The sequence below is a fragment of the Muntiacus reevesi genome, chromosome 11 (genome assembly GCF_963930625.1).
Source record: "Muntiacus reevesi chromosome 11, mMunRee1.1, whole genome shotgun sequence".
Classification (NCBI taxonomy): Eukaryota; Metazoa; Chordata; class Mammalia; order Artiodactyla; family Cervidae; genus Muntiacus; species Muntiacus reevesi.
Genome location: NC_089259.1, coordinates 6,279,483 through 6,305,653, shown reverse-complemented (window position 1 = coordinate 6,305,653; position 26,171 = coordinate 6,279,483). Strand labels below are relative to the sequence as shown.

At 36.1% G+C, this 26,171-nt stretch overlaps 1 pseudogene; it reads left to right on the top strand.

The window, feature by feature from the left end:
* The first annotated feature begins 23,698 nt into the window (after nt 1-23,698).
* On the top strand, nt 23,699-25,770 carry LOC136144441 (T-complex protein 1 subunit alpha-like; annotated as a pseudogene).
* The last annotated feature ends 401 nt before the right edge of the window (nt 25,771-26,171 follow it).

The window sequence follows — 26,171 nt, the reverse complement described above, 5'->3', positions numbered from 1 at the left end:
CATGTAAATTTAGCCTACTTTTCAAGTGTATCTGAGAGACTGCACCGAGTAAATATGTCGTCCCTTGATGTGGAAAGATACCAGATAATAAAAGCAGTTAATACAATACACTGAGTTTCAGTTCTCCCAGGCACCTAAGTCTGACTCATGATTGGTTTATAGCACTTGCTGATGGGCAAATAATAGCCAGCCAAGAATTTTATTTTTTTTAAAAAAATGTTATTTGCCTTTTTATTTTCTTTTGCTTTGCTTTAAATTTTCAATTGGAGGCTAGGGAGTCACTCTTGTTTCAGGTTTATTGATTTATGTTTAAGATTTAGGAATCCTGAGAGAGATCATAATTCTATTCATATGGACTATCATAATGATAGCTGGGTTTAGCAAAAGTTTTTAAGACACAAAAAATCACTGCAAACTCAGTGTCACTATATGTTAAGAGTGCTGGACTTACCCAATTATGAGGTATCAGAGCTTTTTATTTGCTTTAAGTTTTTTGTGTTTATAGGCTTTCTCTCAACAGTTGCAAAAACCATTATTAGAGGAAAAAAGAGGAAGTCCCATAGATCCATTGCTAAAAATTTAAGACAGAAAAAAGTGCATTTGTAGCAAGTGATTTCTTAATATCCTAAATCTATAGGGTCTAAAATCAGCAGTGAAAGTGAATTAGAAATTAGCAAGCATAATGTTTGGACTGTTTAAGAATTAATTAATTAATTACACAAGTACTTACCACTTGCTTATTAAGGCTAGGCCTTCATGCTAGAAAATGGTAAAGTAGAGGGATACTGAATAAAAGGATGAAAAACTAAAGGCCCAAAGATAAAAATCAGTATTTATCTGAATTTCTAGCTCTTTATCATAGAGAGATATTTGTACAAATCTAAAATTTTATTTTAAACATATTTTAAAATAACTAAAGCTTTGGTGTGTGACTGTGCATGCATGTTAGTCACTCAGTCGTGTCTGACTCTTTGCTACTCCATAGACTGTAGCTTGCCAGGCTTTTCTGCCCATTGGATTCTCTAGGCAAGAATACTAGAGTTGGTTGCCATTTCCTACTACAGGGCCTCTTTTTGACCCAGGAATTGAACCCCAGTCTTCTGCAGTGAAGCACATTTTTCACTGTGTGAGCCACCAGGCAAACCCAACACTTTGGTAGAAATAGCTAATTATTAACACTATAGTGCAAGAATAATAACATCTTCTAATGTTAAATGTTGGATTCACCTTTCTTTTATTGTAGCTATTATTAGGGTACCAAATATTTTCAAGTCAAAGTAGATGCTTACAGTCAACTGTGTCTTGTATAGAAGCAAAATATTTTTTGATACCTCTGCAAGTAAAAAATAAGGAAGAGCATTTTTTTCCTTATAAAAGTCATGACCTAAGTGAAATTAAATAGATAAATGTGAAATATAGTCTCAGAAGGGGACAAGATGGCAGAGGAAAAATATCCTTGTCCTCCAAGGACACGCCAAAACTACAACTGCACAGAGAGTAAATATCTCTGAGACTGTTCTGAGACAGTAAAAAGATTTTCTGCAATGAAAGTAACAGTGAAAGCCACTCAAACCTGTCCAACTCTGTGACTGTAGCATGCCAAGCTCCTCTGTCCATGGAATTCTCTATGCAAGGATACTGGAGTGGGCAGCTGCTCCTTTCTCCAGGGGATCTTCCCAACTCAGGGATCGAACCCAGGTTTCCTGCATTGCAGTCAGATTCTTTACTCTCTGGATAGTAAAGGCGGAGACATGGTCTGGCCAAACCATGTCTGTTCAAACTCTCTCTGGGCAATGAGATGCTGGCAAGCACAAGGGTGATTTTTGTTTGTTTTTATGTTTGACTTACCTTCTACCTACCTGGCCAAGCACTGAGTGCACCATTTATGACTCACCTAACTAGCACCACTCACTACACTTCGGGTTTTCCTATCAACCTTCCCTAGTCAGTGCTTCTGTAAGACAACTTCTTATCCCATTACATCTATAGGCAGCCTCAGCTGTCACTGGATACCACTAAAGTAGCTCCTGCCCCAGCGGGTGACCCGGCACATGAGACCACCTGAACACTTGCAACCAGGCTTTACAGCCAGCTGTGTCAGGGGCCAGCCCTGTACACCAGCAAACCTATAGTTATCATTGCCCAGTGAAAGCAGGAGAGTGCACACAGCCCACCAGGGGACATTTCTGGAGCAACTGGCTCTGCTGACAGGGAGCACTGAGCTGATAGGCCCTGTAGTATATCTTTTATTAAAAAACCACTCTTTTAAGACTAGGAGATAAAGCTAATCTACAAAATGCATAGACAAAATTACAGAGAGAAAGGAAAAATAAAGAGACAAAGCAGTATGTTCCAAACAAAATAATAAGACAAAACTTTGGGAAAAGAACAAAATGTGATGGATAAATCAATCAGATAAAGAGTTTAAAATAGTGATCATAAAAATACTCATTAAATTCAAGGGAAGAATTAAGGGACATGGAACATCAATAATGAGATAAAATATTTAGTAAAGAATAAATTTGAGCTAAAGAATACAATATAGAAATGTAAAACACACTGCAAGGGATCAACATAAGATTTGAAGTTTCAGAAGAATGGATAAGAGACCTGGAAGACATGGCAGTGAAAAATCTCACAATTGAAACAGCAAAAAGAAAAAAGAAACAAAAGCATGAGATAGCGTACAATACCTCTGGGGCAATCTTGCCATTACTAACATTTGCTTTATAGGGTTTCCAGAAGGAGGAGAGAAAGGATCAGACAACTATTTTCAGGATTAACGACTCAAAACTTTCCTAATTTGGTGAAGGAAACTGATATCCAAGTTCAGGAATCCCAGAGTCCCAAGCAAGATTAACTCAAAAAGTTCCTCATTAAAATGCATTATAATCAAATTATCAAAAGCTAAAAATTAGGAGAGAGAACTTAAAAAGAAACAAGAGAAAAGCAACTAGTTTCATATAAAGGAGCCTCCACAAGACTATCAATTAACTCTTCAGCAGAAACTCTACAACCCAGAAATGAGTAGCATAATATATTTAAAGTGCTGAAAGAAAAAATTGCAGTCAAGAATATTCTATCAAGATTATTATTCAGAATTGAAGGAGATGTAAACAGTTTCCCATATAAGCAAAAGTTAAAGGAGTTCACCAATAAATTGAAATGTTAAGCAGATTTCTTTCCTTTCCTTTTCTTTTTTTTTTTTTTTTTTTTTTGCCATGCTGCAAGGCTTATGGGATCTTAGTTCCCTAATCAGAGATAAAACCCAGGCCTTTTTCAACTAAAGCACAGAGTTCTAACCTGTTCTAACCTGGACTGTCAGGGAATTTCCTAGAGATTTATTCAAACAACAGCAACAGCAATAACAAGCCATAACTAGAAAAACACACAATTAAGAAAAAAAAAAAATTCATTGTTAATGGCAAAACTAAAGAACAGGTAGTGTATCAACCACCTATATAGCTAGTATAAGTTAAAAGAACTAAATTATTTATATCTAAAGTAATTAGTTAAGGGATACAGAAAACAAAAAAGTATAAAAAGTATAAATGGTGATATTAAAACTGGTAAATTTAGCAGAGGGAGTAAAATATAAAGCTTATAGAACTTACTTTAACTTAAAAATGAACTGGTATATACACAGATTGTTAAAGAAGAATCTCAAGGTAACAACAAACCAAAAATCAATCACAGATGCAAACACAAAAAAGAAAAGAATCCAAAGAACACTAAAAATCTCATCAAAGCAAGAGAAGAGAGAATGAGAAGAAAGAAATAGAGGAGAACAAACACTAACAAAAACAACTAAGAAAATGATAATAAATACATACTAATAATTTAAGTGGAAATGAACTAAATCCTGCAATCAATAGACAGGCCAGATGAATGGTTTTTTTAAAAAAAGATCAACATGTACAGTGTCTACAGGAGACTTACTTCAGCTCTAAAGATGCACACAGGCTGAAAATAAGGGAATGGAAACAGGGTATTTTATTAGATTTAGGCATTCATTTAGTATTTTTAGGAACATGTACTGTTTCATAATAAATTTAATAGTCTACTTAAAATAATCTGTTATAATCAAAGACTTGAATTACCTACAAACGTGTATCTTCATATTTGATTGTTTTTAGTGATATTTGATCTTGGTAAGTAAAAGTAAGACAATGTATTTCTAAAACTTTGCTTTAGATAGTCCAAGGGACTCTCAAGAGTATTCTCTAGAGCCATAGTTCGAACGCATCAATTCCTTGGTGCTCAACTTTCTTTATGGTCCAACTCTCACATCCATACATGACCATGCAAAAACCATAGCTCTTATAATATGGACCTTTGCCAGCAAATAATGTATCTGCTTTTTAATACACTGTCTAGATTTGTCCTAGCTTTCTTTCAAAGGAGCAAGCATCTTTTAATTTCATGGCTGCAGTGACTGTTAGTGCTTTTGGAGCCTAAAAAAATAAAATCGTCTGCTGCTTCCATTTTTTCCTCATATTTTCCAAGAAGTGATGGGACCAGTTGCCATGATATTAGTTTTTTGAATGTCAAGTCACTAATTTTCAGATTTTCTTGTCACTAAACTGGTAATAGGGGTACATAAGGCATTAAGGTAAGCAGTGATCACTTACCTGATCACTCCCAGGTAAGCAGTGATCTCCTTTCCAGTTGAGATATTTCAAATTCTAAAAGATGATTCTGTGAAAGTGCTGCACTCAATATGCCAGCAAATTTGGAAAACTCAGCAGTGGCTACTGGAATGGAAAAGGTCAGTTTTCATTCCAATACCAAAGAAAGGCAATGCCAAAGAATGCTCAAACTACTGCACAATTGTGCTCATCTCACATGCTAACAGAGTGATGCTGAAAGTTTTCCAAGCCAGGTCTCAACCATACATGAACTGTGAACTTCCAGATGGTCAAGCTGGTTTTAGAAGAGGCAGAGGAACCAGAAATCAAATTGCCAATATCTTCTGGATCATCAAAAAAGCAAGAGAGCTCCAGAAAAACATCTATTTCTGCTTTATTGACTATGTCAAAGCCTTTGACTGTGTGGATCACAATAAACTGTACAAGATCCAGAAAAACTTGCACAGACACTGGCCTCTTTCAAAGAATTAGTGAATATCTCATACTTGAGGCAAATTCTTCCTCTACATGGAATTGCTAACTGTGTGGCTTGTAGCTTTGCTCACCAGGATTACTCTTTATTACTTGGGAGATTTGTAATTCACCTCAAATTAATTTCTGGTTCATGTCTCAGTAGGCTGGTATTTCCTCCTTGATGAAATAAGTTCTAACTCTATTATAGTCCTTTTTGGTGTTCCTGAGGCTCTGGCAATAGCTGGAACATGTTACCTTCAGTTTTCTGGATCCTTTCTCCCAAGTTTCTGAATATTTGATAACCACTTATTCAGATATCTGAGCTCAGCTTTATACGGATAATTCCTCTACACTGCTTAGTACTGATTCCCAACATCTTAACTTTGTATCTTCAGCTCTAAGTGTGTTAGCTACTTACATACTCAGCATCTGTGTAACCTCAGTGTTTTGTTTTTGCCTCTTCAATATTCTTAATATCTGTTTGACATGGGTCACTGGTGGCTCAGACAGTAAAGAATCTGCCTGCAATACAGAAGACTTAAGAAACAGACATTCCATCCTTGGGTGGGGAAGATCCTTTGGATAAGGGATTCGCTACCCGCTCCAGTTTTCTTCCCTGGAGAATTTCATGGACAGCGGAGGCTGGGAATCTACAGTTCACAGGGTTTCAAAGAAACAGACATGACTGAGCAACTGACACTTTCAACATGTTTCAAAGTTCTTTCTATAAAGTTTTTCTCTGTAAGAAATACTGATCTGATTTATCTTCTTACTGGAGTCTGGCCAATAAACTAAATTAACTCTAAGAGTAATGTCAGAAAACAGGCAAGCAATAAAGAATTTGAAATGGATGAAAATATCTTGTCAATGGGAAGTGGGATTCCACCAACCCTTAGCATGCAGGAACAACACCATTAATCAAAGCATCACCTGTACTTGAGTGCTTGACTGTGGTTAAGTGTTCATAAGGCAAATGCCTTCAGGGACCAAGTTGCTGCTCACTCAACTGTTATGGAAATAATGATAATTATAAGGATTAGGAGATGGGATGGCTTCTTTTAAGTGCTCTGGAGTGCTTACATAATGAAAATGACAAGCACAGGTTTCTAATTTCTCAGCTCGAGTAGTGACATGAAACTAGAGACCTTCAAGGTGGCCTTAAAAGCATCTCTTATTTATTCAATATTATATGTCCAGGTAAAGGATGATGAAAATGAGATGCAAAATATAATCATACTGTTTGTACAATTACAATGTCAGTGGAGTTAACAATCTAACAAAATTTATTATGTGACATTTAGGATATTTTTTGTGAAAAAGTGAATCCCTCATATCTGGAATGGGAATATTCTTAAGATCTCAGATAAAGATGGAGCAGTGTTTCTACATTCCCATTTGGTAATACTGAGACCTAATTCTGTCCATAAATCTTGGGGCTAATGAGGGTGGTTGAAAGTGATATGTTTTGTGGAGACCAATCTCCATTTTGAAAGAAACTTTCTACATGCCAGTCATGACTCTTACTCTCTGAAATAGATTAAAAAGTTGTTCTTGGTAATTCTGACATTTCTGGATATTCTTTAACTCAACCAATGTCCTCCCTCAAGACCCCTGACTTCAAATGAGAAAATGTATAAAAACTATATGAAGTATAGTTTATAGGTTGCTATGACTCAGACATGACTTAGTGAATATATAATAGAAATGCTTATAATCAGATGCTGACTTACTTGAACCATTTATGAAAAGCAAAGTGTCACATTTTACAGAATTATAAACATGTACAGATTTATAAACATGTCATATGTTACTATGTGGTTATTGCTTCATTAGATGTGAAAAGATGTGACTCATTGCTTGGTCATACAAGGTGCCTCTTGTACAGAAAAATCCTGTATCAGAATTATCTTTTGAAGAGAAAAAAGAAAAAAGAAAAACTTATTTGACAGGTCTCCTCTATCTTCTGTTTCCACTGATTATAATTTGTTTCAGAGACAGCCAATTCTCCAACACTTACAGATTGCTATTCCCTTTGAGAAGTTGCTGGGGAAGTCAGATTTAACACATTTTAGCATAGTGCTACATCTAAATATAAAAGGTATGGGAGGAGTGAAAGTTTCTTGGGTCTATTTGGATCAGTCCCAAGCATTATTAGTATTATGAAAACCATGCAGATCCATAACATTAGCTCCTGATAACAGACATTCTTGCTAGATGTAGCTTCAATAATTATAGTAACTGAAGTGAGAAACGTGGTAACTGGTGATTGGGAAGACAGGTAAGGTTAAGATAATCTAAGTAATGCATAAAATGCATCTTATAAAAAGATTCATGAGAATTCTTTTATTGTTTTTCTTAAGTTGTCAACTCACATCCAACCCTTCATGATCCCATGAATTGCAGCATGCTGTTCCTCTGTCCTCCACCATCTTCCAGAGTGCAAAAATTCATGTTCCTTGAGTGAATGATACTTGAATGCAGTCTCAAAACCGACAGAATGATCTCTGTTCATTTCCAAGGCAAACCATTCAATATCATGGTAATCCAAGTCTATGCCCCGACCACTAACACTGAAGAAGCTGAAGTTGAACAGTTCTATGAAGACCTACAAGACCTAGAAATAACACCCCAAAAAGATATCCTTTTCATTATAGGGGACTGGAATGCAAAAGTAGGAAGCCAAGAAACACCTGGAGTAACAGGCAAATTTGGCCTTGGAGTATGGAATGAAGCAGGGCAAAGGTTAACAGAGTTTTGCCAAGACAACGCACTGGTCATAGCAAGCACCCTCTTCCAACAACACAAGAGAAGACTCTACACATGGACATCACCAGGTGGTCAATACTGAAATCAGATTGATTATATTCTTTGCAGCCAAAGATGGAGAAGTTCTATACAGTCAGCAAAAACAAGAATGGAAGCTGACTGTGGCTCAGATTATGAACTCCTTAATGCCAAATTCAGACTGAAATTTAAGAAAGTGGAAAAAACCACTAGACCATTCAAGTATGACCTCAATCAAAGCCCTTATGACTATACAGTGGAAGTGAGAAACAGATTTAAAGGACTAGATCTGATAGACAGAGTGCCTGGTGGACTATGGACAGAGGTTTGTGACATTGTATGGAGACAGGAATCAAGACCATCCCCAATAAAAAGAAATCCAAAAAAAGCAAAATGGCTATCAGGCCTTACAAATAGCTGTGCAAAGAAGGCAAGTGAAAAGCAAAGGAGGAAAGAAGAGATATACACATTTGAGAATTCCAAAGAATAGCAAGGAGAGATAAGAAAGCCTTCCTCAGTGATCAATGCAAAGAAATAGAGGAAAATAATAGAATGGGAAAGACTAGAGATCTTTTCAAGAAAATTAGAGATACCAAGGGAACATTTCATGCAAAGATGGGCTCAATAAAGGACAGAAATGGTATAGACTTAACAGAAGCAGAAGATATTAAGAAGAGGTGGCAAGAATACACAGAAGAACTGTACAAAAAAGACCTTCAAGACCCAGATAATCACAATGGTGTGATCACCTAACTAGAGCCAAACATCCTGGAATGTGAAGTCAAGTAGGCCTTAGGAAGCATCACTACAAACAAGGCTAGTGGAGGTGATGGAATTCCAGTTGAGCTATTACAAATCCTAAAAGGTGATGCTGTAAAAGTGCTGCAATCAATATGTCAGCAAATTTGGAAGAGTCAGCAGTGGCCACAGGACTGGAAAAAGTCAGTTTTCATTTCAGTCCCAAAGAAAGGCAATCCCAAAGAATGCTCAAACTACCGCACAATTGCACTCATCTCACATGCTAGCAAAGTAATGCTCAAAATTCTCCAAGCCAGGCTTCAACAAAACATGAACTGTGAACTTCCAGATGGTCAATCTCATTTTAGAAGAGGCAGAGGAACAAGAGATCAAATTGCCAACATCCGCTGGATCATCTAGAAAGCAAGAGAGTTCCAGAAAAACATCTATTTCTGCTTTATTGACTATGCCAAAGCATTTGACTATGTGGATCACAATAAACTGTGGAAAATTCTGAAAGAGATGGGAATATCAGACCACCTGACCTGCCTCTTGAGAAATCTGTATGCAGGTCATGAAGCAACAGTTAGAAATGGACATAGAACAATAGACTGGTTCCAAATAGGAAAAGTAGTAGGTCAAGGCTGTATATTGTCACCTTACTTATTTAACTTATATGCAGAGTAAATCATGAGAAATGCTGGGCTGGATGAAGCTCAAGTTGGAATCAAGATTATCAGGAGAAATATCTACAACCTGTGATATGCAGATGACTCCACCCTTATGGCAGAAAGTGAAGAAGAACTAAAGAGCGTCATGATAAAAGTGAAAGAAGATATGCAAAACAGAAAAAGAGACACAGATGTAGAGAACAGACTTTTGGACTCTGTGGGAGAAGGCGAGGGTGGGATGTTTCAAGATAGCAGCATCGAAACATGATCACCAGCCCAGGTTGGATGCATGAGACAAGTGCTCGGGTCTGCTGCACTGGGAAGACCCAGATGGATCGGGTGGAGAGAAAGGTGGGAGGGGGGATCGGGATGGGGAATACATGTAAATCCATGGTTGATTCATGTCAATGTATGACAAAAACTATTACAATATTGTAAAATAATTAGCCTCCAACTAATGAAAATAAATGGAAAAAAAAAAGTGAAAGAAGAGAGTGAAAATTTTGGCTTAAAACTCAACATTCAGAAAACTAAGCTCATGGCATCCGGTTCCATTACTTCATGGCACATAGATGGGGAAACAGTGGAAACAGTGGCTTACTTTATTTTTCTGGGCTCCAAAATCACTGCAGATGTTGATTGCAGCCTTGAAATTAAAAGATGCTTACTCCTTGGAAAGAAAGTTATGACCAACCTAGATAACATATTAAAAAGTAGAGATATTACTTTGTCAACAGAGGTCCGTCTAGTCGAGGCTATGTTTTTTCCAGTGGTCATGTATGGATGTGAGAGTTGGACTCTAAAGAAAGCTGAGCGCTGAAGAATTGATGCTTTTGAACTGTGATGTTGGAGAAGACTCTTGAGAGTCCCTTGGACTGCAAGGAGATCCAACCAGTCCATCCTAAAGGAGATCAGTCCTGGGTGTTCATTGCAAGGACTGATGTTGAAGCTGAAACTCCAATACTTTGGCCACCTGATGTGAAGAAATGAGTCATTGGAAAAAACCCTGATGCTGGGAAAGATTGAGGGCAGGAGGAGCAGGGGATGCCAGAGGATGAGATGGTTGGATGGCATCACCGACTCAATGCACTTGGGTTTGGGTGGACTCCAGGAGTTGGTTATGGACAGGGAGGTCTGGGGTGTTGCGGTTCATGAGGTCACAAAGCGTTGGCCACGACTGAGAGACTGAACTGAACTGAGTCAATGATGCTATCTAATCATCTCACACTCTGCCACCGCATTCTCCTTTTGCTTTCTATTTTTTCCCATTTTCAGGGTCTTTTCCAATGAGTCCGCTCTTTGGATTAGGTGGCCAAAGTATTGGAGCTTTACCTTCAACATCAGCCCTTCAAATGTGGATTCAGGAATTATTTCCTTTAGGGTTGACTGGTTTGAACTCCTTGCAGCCCAAGGGTCTCTCAAGAGTATTCTCCAGAACTATAGTTTGAAAACATCAATTCCTTGGTGTACAACTTTCTTTATGGTCCAACTCTCACATCCACACATGACCATGGAAAAACCACAGCTTTTACAATATGGGCCTTTGCCATAAAGAATGTATCTGCTTTTTAATACACTGTCTAGATTTGTCCTAGCTTTCCTTCAAAAGAGCAAGTATCTTTTAATTTCATGGCTGCAGTGAATATTCTCAGTGATTTTGGAGCTCAAGAAATAAAATCGTCTGCTGCTTCCAGTTTTTTCCTCTTCTGTTTGCAAGAAGTGATGAAACCAGTTGCCATGATATAAGATTTTTGAATGTTAAGTTTAAAGCCAGCTTTTTCACTCTCCTCTTTCACTTTCATCAAGAGACTCTTTAGTTTCTCTTTGCTTTCTGCCATAAGGGTGGTGTCATCTACATATCACAGGTTATAGATATTTTTCCTGACACTCTTGATTCCAACTTGAGCTCCGTTAATCTTGGCATTTCACATGATGTACTCTGATATTAGTTAAATAAGCAGGGTGACAATATACATTCTTGTTTTACTCCCTTCACAATTTGGAACCAGTTCATTGTTCCATGTCTGGTTCTAACTGTTGCTTCTTCACCTGCACACAGGTTTCTCAGGAGATAGGTAAGGTGGTGTGGTATTCACATCTCTTTAAGAATTGCTTATGGTTGTGATCCACACAGTCAAAGGCTTTATCATAGTCAATAAAGCAGAAGTAGATATTTTTCTTGAATTCTCTTGCTTTCTCCATGACCTAGCAATACCTCTCTTGTTTCTCTGACTTTTCTAAAACCAGTTTGTATATCAGAAAGTTCTTAGTTCACATTCTGCTGAAGCCTAGCTTGCAGGATTTTGAGCATTACCTTGTTAGCATGTGAAGTGAACAGAGCTCTGCAGTAGTTTGAACATTTTTTGGCCTTGTCCTTCTTTGGGGTTGGAATGGAAACTGATCTTTTCTAGTCCTGTAGCCATTGTTCAGTTTTCCATATTTGCTGACTTGATGAGTGCAGCACTTTCACAGCATCATCTTCTAGGATTTTAAATAGCTCAGCTGGAATTCCATCAACTCCACTAGCCTTGTTCATAGTAATACTTCTTAAAGACCACCTGACTTCACATTTCAGGATGACTGACTTCAGATGAGTGACCACAGCATCATGGTCATCTGGGTCATTAAGACCTTTTTTTGTTCTTCTGTGTACTCTTGCAACCTCTTCTTAATCTCTTCTGCTTATATTAGGTCCTTTCTGTTTCTCTCCTTTATCATGCCCTTCCTTGCATGAAATGTTCCCTTGTTATCTCCAATTTTCTTAGAGGGATCTCTAGTCTTTGACATTCTATTCCTTTCCTCTATTTCTTTTCAATGCTCTTTTAAGAAGGCCTTTTTATTTCTCCTTGCTATTCTCAGGGATTTTGTATTCAGATGATTATATTTTTCCTTTTTCCCTTCCCTTTCACTTATTTTCTTTCCTCAGCTACTTGTAAAGTCTACTCAGACAACCACTTTTCCTTCTTGCATCTGTTTTTCTTTAGGATGGCCTTGGTCACCACCTTCTGTACAGTGTTACAAAGCTCTATCCATAGTTCTTCAGGCACTCTGTCTACCAGATCTAATCCCTTGAATCTATTTCTCACTTCCACTGCCTAATCATAAGGGATCTGATTAATGTCATATCTGAATGGCTTATTTTCTCCTTTTTTTTTTTTTTTCAATTTAAGCCTGAATTTTGCAATAAGAAGCTCACCATTTGGGCCATAGTCAGTTCCATGCTGACTGTGTAGAGCTTCTCCATCTTTGACCACAAAGAATGTAATCAATCTGATTTTAGTATCAACTATCTGATGATGTCCGTACATACAGTCTTCTCTTGTTTTGAAAGAGGGTGTTTGCAATGACCAGTGCATTCTTTTGGCAAAACTGTGTTAACCTTTCCCTTGCTTCATTTTATACTTCAGGCCCAAGCTTTTCTGTTACTCCGGGTATCTGTTGACTTACTACTTTTGCATTTCAATCCCCTATAGTGAAAGATAGATATCTTTTTGGTGTTAGTTTCATAAGTTATTGTAGGTATGTCTTCATAGAACTGGTCAACTTCACCTTCTGTGGCATTAGTGGTTGGAGAATAGACTTGGGTGTAATGTTGAATGGTTTGCCTTGGAAATGATTTGAGGTCATTCTGTCATTATTGAGATTGTACTCAAGTACTGCATTTTGAGCTCTTTCGTTGACTATTAGGGCTACTCCATTTCTTCTAAAGGATTCTTGTCCAACTTAGTAGATATAATGGACATCTGAATTAAATGCATCCATTCTCATCTGTTTTAGTTCATCGATTCCTAAGATTTTGATGTTCACCCTCATCATCTCCTGCTTGACTATATCCAATTTACATTGATTCATGGACTTAACACTCCAAGTTCCTATGTAGTATTTTTTTTTTCCCCACAGCATCAGTCTCTACTTTCACCATGAGCTACATCCACATGTGTGTCATTTATGCTTTGGCCCAGGCCTTTGATTCTTTTTGAAGTTAGTAATGATTCTCCACTCTTCCCTAACAGCATATTGAATACCTTTCAACCATGGAGGACTCATCTTTGAATCATATATTTCTGCCTTTTCATATTGTCATGGGGTTCTTGTGGCAGGAATAGTGGAGTGGTTGACCACTGCCTCCTCCAGTGGAGAATGTTTTGTCAGAACTTTTCACTATGACCTATCCATCTTTGGTTGCCTTGCATAGCATGGCTCATTAGTTCATTGACTTAAGTAAGCTCCTTCTTCATGACACAGCTGTGATCCATGAATTTATTTTTATTTGGAGAATAATTGCTTTACAACATCATGTTGGTTTTGCCACATATCATCACAGATTAGCCATAGGTATATGTATGTCCCTCCCTGTTGAACCTCCCTCCCATCTCCCACCCTTTCCTACCCTTCCAAGTTGTCAAGAGTACCCTCTCCTTCCTTTCTGTGTCCACAAGGGGATCACAATATTAATTAAAGTAAATAGCTTTCTCTAAAAATTGCCATACTCTTATGACTTACTTAGAAGTATACCTATCTATGGCTTATTTAGGAGTATAGCTATGACTGTAAAAGTACTGAATGTGTGTTGCAAGAGTTATATTATTACTGCTGCTGCTACTGCTGCTAAGTCATTTCAGTCGTGACCGACTCTGTGTGATTCCATAGATGGCAACCCACCAGGCTCCCCTGTCCCAGGGATTCTCCAGGCAAGAACACTGGAGTGGGTTGCCATTTCCTTCTCCAATGAGTGAAAGTGAAAAGTGAAAGTGAAGTCGCTCAGTCCTGTCTGACTCTTAGCGACCCCATGGACCGCAGCCTACCAGGCTCCTCCATTCAAGGGATTTTCCAGACAAGAGTACTGGAGTGGGGTGTCTTCTCCGGATATTATCACTATTATCTACTTAAAAGTAAAATTTTAAAGGTAGAATTCACATTTGATATTGCTCTATGAGTTATTAGGAAAAGTCACGTGTTTGCTTATGGCATGTGAGCGAAATACTGCTTTATATAAAATTATTTCAATGATAAGTTTTACAGTATTACAAAGTGGCCAAAACTATGTAATTAGAATTTAATCTAGCCTGATGTATGCATAGATTTATAAATAACTTTAGTCTCACTTCATAAAAAGTAAAATGCTATGAATATTTTCATGGGATAATTCTGGATAACCTGCAAAGTCTGAAAAATAATTCACTAGAGATATAATTGTTGTGATTCCATCACTCAGATAAACACCTGAGAAGCAATCCAAAGGTATATCATTAAGGAATCTTGAGATTAGTCTGACAGTAAAATCATAATAATTAGACATAAATAATTTAAACAATGATTAAATAACATTATTAACATTTTCAAGATAATATGGGCCTCAGAAGTAGGAAAAAAATCAGAAAAGGGCAAGTATTCAGGGTTAGTATTCAGTATATGAGTTCTCTAAATTTTCCACTAATCTGTTTTGGATAATGAATGATTTAGAATCCTTGCACAGGTATTAACAATACAAAAAGTTGACAAGATTCTTATGACAGAAATGTGCTCATTATGAGGGAAGAGAGAAAAATAAACTGAATTTCTAAAGACTATTGAAATTTTGCAGCAAACCACAAAATGACCTTTTACTGAGTATAACTTTTAAAATTAAATTAGTCATGCCCGGACATAGTTCTAATAAATATTTGACTTATTAAAGAATATTATAGGATACCAAGTTTCAACTCTCACCAATCCTATTTCAGAAAGGAGCTAGATTTAGTAAGTACACTGAAGGAAGCAGATGTTCAAGTGACCAAATAGAACAATCCAAGCTTAAAGTTGCAATCAAGATTTTATTCACTGAGATAGTGCATACAAGAGGCAAAAAGAGGCTTGGTGCCTCAGTGTTCAAATGCCTCCCACTAAATGGGACCAGGCGAATGCAGTGCAAATCGGTCCAATCTCCTCAGGATGAAGGATCTCTGAATAAAGACTTTTTCTGTCTGTGTGTGTATATGGGATGAGGGAGAGGAGATGAGAGTCTCAGAATGAGAAGATACTGAGTCAAAGTAGAAAAGAACGCATCAGCAAAAGTCTTCACAAGGAGGCTGTCCACTGAGGACACCCGAGATGGGAATGCAGACATACGTCTGAGAATGGTTGGTTTGAGGAAAAAGACTGAGCCTTTGACTGGAACTCCCTCCAGAAACTGCAACGTACTGTCTGCACACCACGTCTGATGTGAGAAAGTCTGATTCCCACCATGGAGTCTGCCAAGGAAATCTAAATGGCTAGCTTCAGGTGTGAAATATCACACATAGATGTGCTAGAACTCCTCAGGTATGAGCAGCCTACCACCCACTCCTCTTCTATGATAAACATGAATAATCTTAATCATGAAGAGTAACATTAATCATGCTCCACTTTTGTTCAATATATGTTCCAAAGTATACTTGTGGAGAAATTTGCTTTCAGAACATGAGTAGGCTCCCATTATAAAACCAAGACTTTGATGGCCTTCATTCTCTGGGTTATGTTACGATCAGCATATGGGAAAAAATTCAGGAGGAAACAATTTTTTTAATGTTACAATAAAGTCATAAAAAGTTTCTGCTTGTTTCAGTTATAATTGAATATGTTATTCGGTGATAGCATAATTAATTTGATATTCTAAAATTTAGATTCAAAAGATGAACTATCTTGAACTCACTGAATAAAAATCTAAGTAAATGAAGAAACACTAATGACTTTTCTTAAAGGAGGAGGAAGCCCTAATTGGTGGAGTTAAAGATAACAATGCAAATACAAGATTATTCCTTCCAAAAGGAAAGGTGGTGACCCTCAAAGTGAAATTCAAATTCCAATTATTTTTTCAATCATCTCAACTTCTGTTTGAGTGAATGTCTTTTTTATATTCTTCAGTTACTTAGGTCGTCTAGAGGTTTTCTGCTGAAGCAAAAAAGTATGCTGAGAGGAATATTTCAAAATACCTAAGTAAAGATGTCTGAAAATGTACTCATCCATGAAAGCAGTGAGAACCCTGAAAAAATGGCAAAAATGAAACTTTCAGAACCCTGAAATTTAATAAAATAATATAGACTTTTACAGAGTTAGTTAAGAAAAGCCCCTAGGAAAAATAATTAGTAACAACAACCAAGAACAAGCAAACTCAACACTGGAGTGACTGGTTTTGATTTGTAGTGTTGGCATATCAGATTACTTAAAAAGTTCAGTTTTCAAAAATACATCATAAGATAAAAGTAAACACCAAAGTGTGACAAATAAAGGGGAAAAAAGTGAGTCTGCAAAAACTCTCACTGAGGAAGATCGTATATTGTACCTACTAGACAAAGAGATGTGTACAAAATGTAAAGAATATTATTTTCAAAAAATAAAGGAAAAATTGACAATGTTTGATCATCAAATAGAGAATGTCAATTAAGAGGTCACTTTTTTTAAGAGAAAAAACATTATTGAGCTAAAAATTGCAAAAATAAAATGACAAATTCTCTACCGGGGTTCAACCTCAGATTTAAGCAGAAAAAATAAGGAATTAGTAAAACTGAAGATGGATCAACTGGAATTAGACTTTCTAAGTAGAAGAAATAATAAAGAATAAAGAAAAATTCTCAAACTTTTGGGACACTATCAAGTATACCCACATACATGTAATGGAAATACCAGAGGAGAAGTAAGAGAGAAATCCTCCAAAATATTTTTTCTTTCTTTCTTTCTTTCTTTTTTTAATAATGGCAAAAACTCCCCCAAATTGAAAGTTTATTTGACTTCAAATAGGATAAAATTTAAAAAAAAAAAAGATCCATACCCAGATGTGTTATAATCAAACTGTCAAAAGTCAGGGACAAAGAGGGAAGTTAGAAAAGACCATGAGAAAAATGATGCATCACTAAAGAGTGATCTTCGGTAAGATAAACAGGTGATTTTTCAGAAACCACAGTAACAATAGGTCAGTGAAATGACAGATTCAAAGTCCTGAATGAAATGATAATTAACCAAGAATTCTATACCCAGAAAAATGGCCCTTCAAGAGTGTGGAAGAAATTCATACCACTCACAGGTAAGGAAAAACTGAAATATCACTAGTTTACCTGTCCTATGAGTAATACTGAAAGAAATTCTTCAAGCTGTAAAGAAAGAACTCTAGATAATAAGTTGAATCCATGAGAACAAACAAAGAGCACAAGGAAATAACTAGTGAGCTAAATAGAATATGTAAATGTATTTTCCTTCTTTTGGCTGATTGAAATGGCACATGAATAAAGCAAATACAAATCTGCACTGATGGGCCATGATGCACAAAGACATAACTTGTATGACAAGAAGGGCACACACAGCACAGACATCTTTGAGAAGAAAACACACTTTTACACAAGTGTAATTTTGGGAGCTGACTGAAATTGTTAGTGTACTAGTTTCCCATCTAGGTTGTAGCAAATTATCACAAACTTAATGACTTAAAGCACATTAATTTACCTTACAGTTAAGTAAGTAAGAATTTTCACTGTACTAAAATCAAGATATCAGAAGTTTTGCATTTTTCCAGAGATTTTAAAAGAAAAATTTTTTTTTTCCTTTTCTAGTAATTGGAAATTGTGGCACCCCACTTTTAACAATGGATAAAAACTAGATAAAGATCAGCAATAGAAGACTATCTACCTATCACTCCACTCAAACAAAAACTGAATACACACTCTTTTTTGCATGTATGTGGAGCTCTTCCATAATATAGCATATATTAGATCATATGACAAGTTTTAATAAATTGAAAAGAATTGAAGGCATTCAAAGAATATTTTCTGACCATACTTGAAGGAAATTAGAAACCAGGAACAGAGGAATATTTAAGAAATTCATAAATGTGTGAAAATTAGACATACACAAATAATCATTGAGTCAGGGAAGAAATAACATGAAAATTGGAAATTACTTTAAGATGAATAAAAATGAAAATGCATCCTATGAAAATCTATGAGATGTCATTCCCCAAACCTCATTCCTACCATGATTTTAAAAAGAAAAGTAAACAATACAAGACAACAATGGTAACAAAATCTTTGCATATTGGACTGATTTACATGCTGAGACTATTTCTTGGTGCCTCACTCCTGGTTTCAGTAATAGTTTCCTAGTATGGTATTTTGACTGTTCTTGTCTTAACAATTGTAGTTCTTGGAATATTAATACAGAACCAATAGATACTTTTTGGTGATATATATGGAAAAAAAAAACTTAAATATATGACCCTACATATTTATAATTACTGCTTGCCAGGACATAATTTATGGGCTTCATAATCAAACAATTGGGTTCTCATATTGTCAGTGCTAAAATTTGTTCTCTTCTTGTGAAATTTGTATGACAATAGTTAGCTATATAGGTATTTGTGAGACTGAAATAAGAACACGTCTATGCATTACTGGATTTAAAATAAATAATAAAAACTATTATGTATCAATTTATTTATTAATAAGTTACTAGTATAATTTGAAACTTTATTTTTCAAGCTTTATGTAGAAATCTTGGCTCTTTTTTTCCCCTGATATGACTAAAGTTCTAGAATAAAAGTAAAAATATGGCCAGCATGAGTGCTTTCTATTGAGATGTGGTTATCAGATTCCCAGACAGTTGGAGTAAGGACCAATGAAAATTTCCAGAGAAGGAGAGGAGACACTATATGTGACTGCTCCATCTTCCCATCTTCTGCTATTTTGAAAGCTTTGTCTCCTAAGAGAGCAATTTAATACAAACTATAATATGAATTTCTTTCAGATTCTGAAGGGTTCTTATCATGTCCTTCAGTTTCATAGAGGTAGAATTCCAAAGTGATTTGTCTGTGGTAATATATGATTCTAATTGAGTATTTCATGATTATTCCATTTATCTTATGTTTAGTGGTGAGGGTTAAAACAGTCAGGTATATAACAGATACTTTAGATTCAAATATTTCCCCAAGTCTTTATCAGTCTTTTTGAATTTTGAGATGGAATAAAACATAGCTACTTAGAACCAAAGTCAAGACCTGCTGGAAAAATAGAAAATAAGAAAAGATTTTCAATTGCTTTACTTAGTAGATAAATTGCATTTTCTTCAATATTTTGGCATTTATTTACATAATTTTGTACCTTTACATATCCACAGAATTTATATCACTTGAGTATAAACTCTAGGCTGTATTATATCACTCAGTTCAGTTTAGTTCAGTTCAGTTTCAGTCACTCAGTCATGTCAGACTCTTTGCTAGAATGTATTAAACTAATAAGTCATTTTAGATTAATCTTATAAAATTTTACATAATATCTTTATTTGTTTTAACCATCTCTTACATAGAGCTAGTGATATGAAATAGTTTAGGAATGATTGATGTATTAGAAAGCTTTATTACAATACATAGTTTTTAAATCCGTGTCAAGAATGATTCACCAAGTACTCTGTGTTAAATGAGAGGGTGCTTGTTTATTACCTTTCTCTCATGGGTTTAGTAAGCTGATGGGTGATTGGACTCATTGTATACTGAAAGTAAGTCATCTTTTGACCCCACTTAGAGATATTATTGTATATATAATAGTCATTTTTGTTCTTAGGAAAAACACTCCAAAATATTGACAAAATATCTTGAATTATTTTAAATAAATGTGAACATTAATTTGAATTTTTGGTAATGATAACATGATTTGCATTAAAAATATGTTTTAAGCTGTTGGACTGAGAATTTTTAATCATTTTCCAACACTGATTAAAATAGAATTCAGTAACACAAAAATCTCTAATTACCCTTAATTCTCAATATAAAATTCCATTGTTGTATAATTGAAAACATCTTTAAGAATTCCCTTCACAATTTTATTTACTCTCTATTTGACATTGGTTTTCCTCATGGTTGCACTTAATTTTCTTAATGTGTAGAGGTGGTAAGCTGTTAGACTATTCTCACATTCAGTAAAATAACAGAAATGCAAAGCTATATTCCTGAAGAATTTTATTTTAGTGTGATCATACAAATATAGTTCCCTGTTCCAACTTCATTAAGAATTTTTATGACTGCTAAATATGCTCAATTTGATAAAATAAGGTTTAAGATTCTAATTATATGGTTATTTAATTCACTTGTGCTTTTACTGGACAGAATCATATTATCTAAATAATATCTTCATTGATATTCATTTTCTTTGTGGGAATAGATAGAAGAATAAGAAAAGCACAGGTTACAGCACTATTGTGACTACTTCAACTATAGCAATGTGATTTTAAACTTAGATTCAATTAGATCTAGTTTTACTTGCCTATAAATCATCACTTCAATTGACATTGTTTGTGTGATAGTTTACAAAGAGCAACTATTTTCAACTTTATTAATGAATAGCCTCATTTTTGAAAAAAAATCTTGAGCTCATATAATGAAAGCTATTCGAAAATAATTTTAATGTTCTTACATTTTCCAATTTTATCTTCAAAATTTTCTTAATAATAAAGATCACTTTAATTGGCATAGTGTTATAGAAATTCACATTGTGATTTTATATGGGTGTTCTAATGGAAAACTTCAAATATGTCAGAATGATAATTTCTATTATACACATGTAAAAAATATAATCTATCTTAATAAAACGAGCACATTTGGGTATGATAGTAAATGCCTAAACCTGATCTACTGCATTGTTTTCTTAAATCCCTGGATGTGAAGAAATATGTATGCTATGTGATTGCTGTTGTTCAGTCATGTCTGTATGCAACCCTATAAACTACAGCAAGCCACACTTCTGTCCACTATCTCCTGGAGTTTGGTCAAACTCATGTTCACTGATTCAGTGATGCTACCTAACCATCTCATGCTCTGTTGCCTACTTTTCCACCTGCCTTCAATTTCCCCAGCATCAGCGTCTTTTCTAATGATTTGGCTTTGAGTATCAGGTGACTGGATTATTGGAACTTCAGCTTCAGTATCAGTCCTTCCAATGAATATTGACAGTTGATTTCTTCAGGATTGACTGGCTTGATCCCCTTGCTAGCCAGGGATCCCTCAAAAGTCTTCTCTAGCACCCAGAGTCTGAAAGCATCCATTCTTTGGTGCTCAACCACTCTTTATCATTCAACTCTCACATCTGTACATGATTACTAGAAAACATGGACTTTTGTCGGCAAAGCGATGTCTCTGCCTTTTGAAACAGTGTCTGGGTTTGTTATAACTTTCCTTCCAAGGCAAAAATCTTCTAACTTTATGGCTATAGTTACTGTCCACAGTGACTTTGGAGTCCAAGAAAATAAATTCTGTCACTATTTCCAGTTTTTCCCTTGTATTTGCCATAAAGTGATGGGACTAGGTGCCATGATCTTAGTTTTTTGAATGTTGAATTTTAAGCCAACTTTTCACTCTCCTCTTTCACTGTTATCAAGAGGTTTGTTAGTTCCTCTTTACATTCTGCCATTAGAGTGGTATCATTTGTTTATCTGAGGTTGTTGCTATATCTCCTGTCGATCTTGATTCCAGTCTCTGATTAATCCAACCCAGTATTTTGCATGATGTACTCTGCATAGAAGTTAAATAAGCAGGGTGACAATATACAACTTTTTTTTTTTTAAACCTTTCTCAATTTTGAACTGGTCAGGTGTTCCATGTAAGGTTCTAACTGTTGCTTCTTGACCTACAAATAATTGGTCATTCAGGAGACAGATAATGTGGTCTGATATTCCCATTTCTTTAAGAATTTTCCATAGATTGCTGTGATCCACACAGTCAAAGGCTTTCATGTAGTCAATGAAGCAGAAATAGATGTTATTTCTGGAATTCCCTTGCTTTCTCTATGGTCCAACAATTGTTGGCAATTTTATGCTATGTGATAACTATTTATAATAATAAACTGCATTTGAATAATATTTAGTTAATAAAAGTATAGACATAAACATAGAATAATTAACATTAGAATGATAATTCTAAATACATTAACAGTAAAAATAGCAGTACAAATACTTAGTCTGCATTTTTTATGTATCAATACTTTGCTATTCATGTTACATTTTTGTTGCTTACAGAAACCCTCTTCATTTCTAATTTTGTTAATTTGGTTCTTCTCTCTTTGTTTCTTAATGAGTCTTGCTAATGGTTTGTCAATTTTGTTTCTTTTTTCAAAAAACCTGCTTTTAGCTTTGTTGATTTTTGCTATGGTCTCTTTAGTTTCTTTTGCATTTATTTCTGCCCTAATTTTTAAGATTTCTTTCCTTCTGCTAACCCTGGGGTTCTTCATTTCTTCCTTCTCTAATTGCTTTAGGTGTAGAGTTAGGTTATTTAATTGGCTTTTTTCTTGTTTATGAGGTAACATACATCAACATAATAAAGGCCAGATGTGAGAAACCCACAACTAATATACTCAGTGGTAGAAAATGGAAAGAATTTTCCTTAAAAATAGAAATAACACTATAACACTCTCACCACTCCTATTTAACATAGTACTAGATGATCTAGCAAGAACAACTAGGCAAAACAAAGAAATAAAATTTATTCAATCAGAAAAGAGGAAATAAAATTGCTATTTTTTACGAATGACCTTGTCCTATATGATTAGGGACAGTAAAATAGACGTCGTCTTGTTCGATCTTCAGAAGCAGGAGAGCAGCTTCTGACCAACCTCAACTTCTGACCTTACCTGGAACCTGCCTGGACTACATGTCTGCCTGTGAGCACATCAGTTGCAACCAGCAAGTCAGTAGGAACCTTAGATCAGAGAGGGAGCGGGTCTTGGAATTTCCTGACCCGTGGGAGACCTGGCCAGCACCCCTTGAGGTCTGGAAATTCTTGTGATTCACAAGGTAAAACAAACAGCATTGTGGAAGTTAATGGAAAACCATAGCTGCGTTTTTACATACAAACTGATGACGATATCAGTTTGCAGCCTGGTGTTATAAATGGAAGACCAGAGAACTGCAATTTGAAGTATCACCCATGGGGTGAGACCATTTCCCAGTTGGGACCATTTTCCAGCTAGATTGCCATCATTCCGGACCTCTCAGCACTGTTCAAGACTGGATGTAGGTCATTGTCCCAATTTGGTGATATTTATGTGTTGTTACTTCTCTCTGTTGTTTCTATTTCTTTTCTTTTAATGACTGCATATTGAAATTAACTCAAATAATCCTCTATTAAAATTAAAATTGTTTATTTGTGTGTAATGAGAGATTTCTTTTGTTGATTCATCCTTTGAACCCAATATGAAAGTAAAACTTTCTGCAAAACATATATATTTAGAAAATCCTAATTCAATCAACTTGAACTAATCAATTAATTCAGTAAAGTTACAAGATATAAAATTAACATATAGAAATCAGCTAGCCACCCAGGGGCAGGTGGTGCTTTGGCCACCACCAGGACCAAGACAGAGAGGCTGATTGCCGGTGACGTGAGTGAAACTCGACATGAGCCCTGCCATGAGGATGGAGGGGCTTTTGTTCATTTTCCGGGGCTGCAGCTTTCAGGAGGTGATCTGCTCCCAGAAAGTCATGGTTTCAGCTTTGATTGCAAATACTGTGAAAGGTTCTCTTGGTTCAGTTGGCTTGGACAAAATGTTAGTGGATGATATTGGTGATGAAACTATTATTAATGATGGTGCAACCATCTTGAAGCTACTGGAGATAGAGCATCCTACAGTCAAAGTTTCTTCAAGACAAAGAAGTGGGAGAAGGGGCCACCTCCATGGTTATTATTGCAGCTGAACTTCTAAAAAATGCAGATGAACTGGTCAAGCAGAAAATTTATCCCACATCAGTTATTAGTGGCTATTGAATTTCTTGCAAGGAAGCAGTGCATTATATCAGTGAAAATCTGATTATTAACACAGATGAGCTTGGAAGGAATTGCCTGATTAATACTGTCAAAATTATTGGAATAAATGGTGATTTCTTAGCAAATATGGTAGTAGAAGCTTTGCTCTCTATTAAATACATAGATGTCAGAGCTCAGCCTCTCTCTCCAGTCAATGCCATTGATATTCTGAAAACCCATAGGAGGAGTCAGATGAAGAATATGCTCATCAATGCTCAACTGTGTGGTAGGATCCCAGGACATGCCCATGAGAATAGTTAGTGTGAAAATTACTTGACTTGACTTCAGCCTGCAGAAAACAAAAATGAAGCTTGGTGTACAAGTGGTTATTACAGACCCTGTTTTTCCAGTGATCATGTCTGGATGTAAGAGTTGGACTATAAAGAAAGCTGAGCGCTGAAGAATTGATGCTTTTGAACTGTGGTGTTGGAGAAGACTCTTGAGAGTCCCTTGGACTGCAAGGAGATCCAACCAGTCCATCCTAAAGGAGATCAGTCCTTGGTGTTCATTGGAAGGACTCATGTTGAAGCTGAAACTCCAATGCTTTGGCCACCTGTTGCAAAGAGCTGACTCATTGGAAAAGACCCTGATACTGGGAAAGATTGAGGGCAGGAGGAGCAGAGGACGCCAGAGGGTGAGATGGTTGGATGGCATCACTGACTTGATGGACATGGGTTTGGGTGGGCTCCGGAAGCTGGTGATGGACAGGGAGGCCTGGCGTGCTCTGGTTCATTGGGTCACAAAGAATCGGACAAGACTGAGCGACTGAACTGAACTGAACTGAGAAACTGGACCAGATTAGACAGAGAGGATCAAATATCACCAAGGAGCAAATACAGAAGATCGTGGCAACTGGTGCCAATGTTATTCTAACCACTGGTGGAATTTGTGATATGTGTCTGAAGTATTTTGTGGAGACTGGTGCTACGGCAGTTGGAAGAGTTTTTAAAAGAGAACTTAGATGCATTGCTAAAGCTTCCAGAGCAACTATTCTGTCAACCCGGCCAATTTGGAAGGTGAAGAAACTTTTGATGCTTCAATGGTGGGGCAAGTAGAAGAGGTGGTACAAGAAAAAATTTGTGACGATGAACTGATCTTGATTATAAACACTAAGGCTCTTACCTCTGTGTCAGTCATCTTACCTGGTGCAAATGATTCCACGTGTGATGAGATGGAGCTCTCCTTTCACAGTGCACTTTGTGTGGTGAAGAGAATTCTGGAGTCACAATCTGTGGTTCCAGGTGGGAGTGCTGTAGAGGCGGTCTTTTCAGTATGCCTGAAGAACTAGGCAACCAGCATGGACACCTGGGAACAGCTAGCTACTGTAGAGTTTGCAAGATCTCTTCTTGTTATTCTTAATGCTCTGACAGTTAATGCTGCCCAAGACTCCACAGATCTGGTTGCAAAATTATGAGTTTTTCATAACAAGGCTCAAGTTAACCCAGAACGCACAAATCTAAAATGAATTGGTCAATGGTATAGCCCATGACAAGGAAGAAGAAGGGGTGGGGGTGGGGGGGAGGTTGAACCAACCATAGTTAAAGTTAACAGTTTGAAATTTGCAACTGAAACTGCAATTATCCTTCTTTAATTTGATGATTTTATTAAATTATACCCAGAAAACAAAGATTATGAGCATGGAGGTTATGGACATGCTGTTCACTCTGGAGCCTTTGATGACTGATTTGATTTATTTATAACAATGCTAGATGCAGCATTCTTGTACCTTAAATATTACATATTAAAGTGCAATAGGCTGTCAACAACAACAAAAAAGCAAAGTTGCCTTTCTATGCACTAGCAACAAAGCATCTAAAAAAAAATTAATCTATTCACAGTAGATTTAAAAAAGTAAAATAGTTAGGAATAAATTTAATCAAGGAAATAAAAAAAAAAAAACCTGTACAATAAAAATTAAAACCTTTGATGAAAGAAACAGAAGAAAACAAGAAAATGCAAAGATAGTGCATGTTTATGGATTAGAAGAATTATTACTGCTAAAATATCCATAATACACAAAACCATTTACAAGTTAAATGCAATCTCTATCAAAATTCAATGGAATTTTTCTTAGAAAAAGAAAAA